General features: G+C 63.3%; 1 protein-coding gene and 1 long non-coding RNA gene across 4 annotated transcripts in view; one reads left to right on the forward strand and one right to left on the reverse strand.

The window, feature by feature from the left end:
- The window catches only part of GATD1 (glutamine amidotransferase like class 1 domain containing 1), a 10,902-nt gene that overhangs the window by 4,800 nt on the left and 1,268 nt on the right, over nt 1-4,834 (reverse strand). The window lies entirely within an intron of this gene.
- LOC115271838 overlaps nt 41-4,834 on the forward strand; it is a 6,993-nt gene continuing 2,199 nt past the window's right edge. For both annotated transcript variants that reach the window (XR_003900110.1, XR_003900111.1), the window contains exons 1-2: nt 41-348; nt 4,535-4,673. This is a non-coding gene — a long non-coding RNA (uncharacterized LOC115271838). The remainder of the gene's footprint in view (nt 349-4,534; nt 4,674-4,834) is intronic.

Raw genomic sequence — 4,834 nt, forward strand, 5'->3', positions numbered from 1 at the left:
CGGGGCCGCGAGCGGCGCCGGGCGCATGCGCCGTCCTTCCTCCCGCCGGCTGGTTCCCCTGCGCGGCTCAGGGGCCGGGTCGCCCCGTGCGGCTGCGCCCTGGGCCCCGCTCTCCGGCCCCACCAGTTCCTTGGGGTGGGGGGCGTCGGCGGAGGCGGGGCTCTGACCTTGGCCGCAGGGCCGCGGAGGACAGCGTGGGCTGACTTCCCAGGAGGGACGCCTCAGCAGCACTGAGCAGACCCCTGGCCCTGGCCCTGGACGCAGTCAGGAACAGGGTGCCTCCCCGCCTTCCTCGTCCCTTGGGGCAGGAGCGTGAACCGGGAGAGAAGACCCCTGCCCGTGGAGAAGGTCCGTGCCCCGTGGACGTGGGTCGCTCCCTCTGGACGAAGGTCCCTCCTTGTACATCAAGGTCTCATTGATGGAGGTTCCTCCCTGTAGGTGAAGGTCACCTCCCAGCAGACCACGGTCCCTTCCCGTGGATTTGGAAATTTAATACTAAGACTGAAGACACACATGAATACCAGAAGCAAATCCCCCTGCCCAGTGAGGCTCCTGTCTTGGGGGTGAGGGCTGGCCTATGGATTCGTAGAACGTGACAGTCATTTGTTAGTGAGTGGGAAGAGCAGTGGAGGGGCAGACCACCAGGGAGAGGAGGTGGGGTGGGGAGCTCAGATGGGAAATGGGGGGCACGTCTGAGGAGGAGCTGGATGCACTGCTCATCTGGGACCCGGGGCGGGCTGCAGCGGTGGGCCCTGGTGGCGGCGGTGGGAGTCTGGAGGCCAGGGACGAGTGTGCAGGTGTCCACAGAAGCGGGGGCAGGATGGATGGGGCCTGCCTCGCCAGGATGGATGTGGGGAGACAGAGGTACCCAGGGCCTCTGGGGCTCAGATGAGTCCCTGGAAGAATGTGGGTGTCACTTCTTGGGCTGCTTCAGGGTGCTGAGTTTGGTAAGGAAATCAAGGATGCTGTCTGGCCAAGTTGCATTTGGAGCGGTGTTTCCATATAGTCTGGGAAGCAGTGGGATGGGTGGTCGGCAGATTCCTGGGTGCCCTCCAAGGCCTGGGCTAGCGAGCAGCGAGGCGGTAGAGGGGCCTGGGCACAAGCTGGAGGTTAGGAAGAGCAACTCACCCTTGGCCCCACAGGCCACCCTCCAGGACCCCTGCTTCCAGGGTGGAGGGCCAGTCAATAGCGTTCCCCCAAGGTCCTGCCAGCCTCTGCCCTGAGTAGGGAAACATTTGTCATAAGTAAGGAATGCCAGGGTGCGTGAGTCTAGGCCAAGGTGCCTCTCCTGGGCAGCCCTGCCTCCACTGCCACTGGCTCTGTCGCCTGACTAAGCCCCACGCTCCCGGGAGTCCTGGCCAGCAGCGACACGGTCAGGACCTTAACCCCTGCAGGGCTCTCCCTCCAGAGTGAGGCAGGAGCTAGGGGCTCCTGGCGCTGGCCGGGCCTCAGGACGGGACAGGAGTGTGTTGGGTGGGTGAGAGACCTTGGATGGAAGCCCACAGGCCTTAGGTCAGACAACAAGCTGGGCCTAGCCACATGAAGCGCTTTCTGGGTAGGGAGCCCCCCGCCCCTGCCATGCACGTTCGTGGGACCCAGGGGCTGGAGATACCAGGCTGCAGCGGGGACCACGGATCCTCCTGCTTGTACTGACCCCCCCCCCGCCCCCCACCCCCACCCCAGGGCCGCCCTGGCACCTCCCTCCTCCTGTGTCACAGAGCCTTAAACCACATTGGTCGTCGCTGTCAGCTGAGAGGTTGGAAAAGGAAGCCTGGCGGTGACCCCGTGCAGCAAGGCTAGTGTGTGTGTGTGCGCGCACACTCGCGTGCACCCACTGCACACTCGGGTCCTTGGAAGACGCCTGCGGATGGACCCACCCGCCCAAGCAGGCGGGGCAGACCTTCTAGTCCACGTCCCCTGTATTCACGCCCTCTTGTTTCTTGCACGTGTGTGTGGCCCCAACCCCAGTCCAGGGCAGCGCGCTTGGGCCCGTCAGCGGCTCCCAGCACAGGCAACTGTAAGGCTCTGGGTCGCTTGTGGCATGTGGAGTTGGGGTGGCCAGCCTGCACACGGGCAGGTGTGGGGATATGAGGCCTTCCCAACCAGGAGCCTCATTCTGGGTCTGGCAGCAGCCTGCCTCTCTGTGTGTGCCCCTGGGGACAGGATGACACCTGAGGCCCTGTCACGGTGACCGAGGTGGGGGTGCCCCCAGGTGGGGGTGCTGTCTGTTGGCCTCCGCACACACCCAGATGAGCTGCTGGCTCATCTACCACTTCCTGAGTGGGTTCCCATTCCAGTGGGTCAGCCCTCGCCCCTTACGCCCCCTCACCCCCAGCGGCCGAGGAGGGGATGCCACTCAGGTCCTGCTTTGGGCATGATTGGGGCTGCTGCAGAGGACTGCTCCAAGGGGCGGAGCGCAGGAGGGCCTCTGGTGCATCAGGGGGGTCTGTAACCAGTGGCACATGAATGGATGACTGTCGCCTGGGAAGGATCCAGACCTGGGGGGAACCATGGTGGGGGCCTCTCCCCTCTCCCTCCTGCTGAGCCCCTTCCCCAGGCCAGTGCCCAGAGGCTCAGCTGAGGTCCAGAGCCGTGGGGCCCATGGGCGCGGATTCTGCGGCATCATCTACAAGCTGTTTGGGAACCTCATCATCCAACAGCGAGTGCCCGGTGGGGCAGGTCAAGTGGGAGGCGGTGCTTGGGGACGGGGCACAGGGCCTCTGCTGGAAGCATAGTGAGGCCCTTGAACCTGAGGTTTTGCTTTTTGTTCAGGGACCCTGAAACACAAGGTGCAGGGATCACGTGACATGCTGTCATGTACCCGAAAAAAGGTTTTGTTTCATGCCTGCCTCTGGAAGTTGCTCCCGATGGAGGAAGGATGGATGCGTGGGGAGCCCTTCCTGGGCGGCCTCCCACCAAGCGGCTGACCGAGTCCAGGCCCTCCACTCTCCCTTCCTTGGCGACTTCCTGGTTTTCAGAGCGTGTGCGAGCCGTTTCCTGGGGCCTGAGCACTTGCTACTCCTCCCTCTGGAGCTGCAGCTCCTCTGTCTCAAACTCCTAACTGCCCCTCCAAGCCCGCGGGCACCAGCGGCACGTCTCCCCCTCACGCCTTCCCCCTCCCCCATTCGCTCAGCCAGGCCACTGGGTGGACCTCAGGAGACCTGAGACTGGCCTCTGTCTCTCAGGACGGGCGTGTCGCGGGTGGCCCCGCCAGGTGACTCACGTCTCGGGCCCCAGATGCGCCCTCTTCCCAGGTAGGCTCAGGCCTCTCGGCTTCCGGCTTTTCTTTGACTGAGGCCGGGCTGGACGGGGTCTGGAGACTTAGACACCAAGCACTTGTGAGTCCCGCAGACCCTGAGCCAGAGAGCAGAGGGTGGCAAATGGCAGCCCCTGAGGCGTGAGGGACTGCGGAGGCCAGGGCAGGGCAGGAGGGGGGGCGGGTAGTAGCTGGTTCTCCTTCCGCCGCCCAGGCTGGCAGCGTGTGGCTGGAAGATGTCAGACCAGCAGGCAGTCAGTTTGGTGGCTCCCAGGGGCGTCACCAGAGCATTCCCTGCACAGCACAAGGGGTGAGCTGCTCTCCTGGCCGGGCATCCGCCTGTGCTGCGGCCACTGGGCGGCGGGCGCCACAGCCCCTCTGCCCACAAGCCTCTGCCAGCCCTCTCCAGCCCTGCCTTGGCCAAACACCCCAGACAGAAGTGTCTAGGCACACCAGGACCAGTCGCTGGGACCCAGGAGCCTGTGAGGTCAGGGAGCCGCTGGCCCAGGGCAGGCCGTGCACACCAAGACCAAGGAGTCAGGGAGGCCTGGCCCTCAGCAGCTCGGGTAAGGCCCTGGCGCAGCGAGCTTGCCGCCTGCACCTCCTCCGGGGTATCGATCCCTCTGCCCCAGTGAAGGGAGAGGGCACCTAGAGGACCCCTGGGCCCTGTGCCCGGGTCTGCGGAGAGCAGGGTCCTGAGGCGTTGACCAGCGCCACTCCCCGGCCACACCAAGAGCATGTGCCGGGATGGGAGTCCCCCGAGAGGCATTGCACGTTAGACAGGAAAACAACGTGGGCCCCCAACACACAGGCGTCTTCTGCATCCTTGTAACCTGGTCACCCCCGCCCACGAAGCCCACATGTGACACGCTGCGGCACGGATAGGGAGGCCTTAGCTGCGGGAGAGGCTCGGCAACAAGGCTGAGCATCCGGGGCTCCAGGGAGCCCCTGTGGTGCGGGGGGGGGGGGGGGGGGCCGTTCCCAGCCAGTGGGCACCTCTGGCCAGGAGATGATGCTCCCACCTGAGTTTCCTGATGTCCTTGTAAATTTGATTTAAATGTAGAGTAGGTATGGGGGCGCCTGGGGAGCTCAGTCGGTTGAGCAGCTGGCTTCGGCTCAGGTCATGATCTCGCAGTTAGTGAGAACCAACTTGCGCTGTTTCTGTCTCTCAAACATAAATAAATGCTTTAAAAACGATCATCTTTTAATCTATCTGGACCTCAGGTTTTGTGTGTGGAGTAAGTTGGAAATCTGATGTTACTTCTTTTACATCAGCAGGTCCGACGAAGCACAGGACGGTCCCTGTCACCCCGCTGACACCGTAGCTGGCTCCACTTCCCAGCGCAGCCAGGGCCTGGTCCGGGCGCCACTCGGCTAACGCCTGCTGCCGATTGGTGTAGCTTTGTGACATCACTTGGTAATGATCTCGTTTCTTTACTTCAAATTTCCCACATGCACTCTGTTCCTGGAGCTGCTTCCCTGGGAAGGTTAGAATAAGTTAGCTGAGGTCCCTGGGGCCCATGTGGGGTTCTGAGGCTCAGCTTCTGTCTCATTGAGTCCCAGAACTGGAGTAATGTA

Source organism: Suricata suricatta, chromosome 11 (genome assembly GCF_006229205.1).
Source record: "Suricata suricatta isolate VVHF042 chromosome 11, meerkat_22Aug2017_6uvM2_HiC, whole genome shotgun sequence".
Taxonomy (NCBI): Eukaryota; Metazoa; Chordata; class Mammalia; order Carnivora; family Herpestidae; genus Suricata; species Suricata suricatta.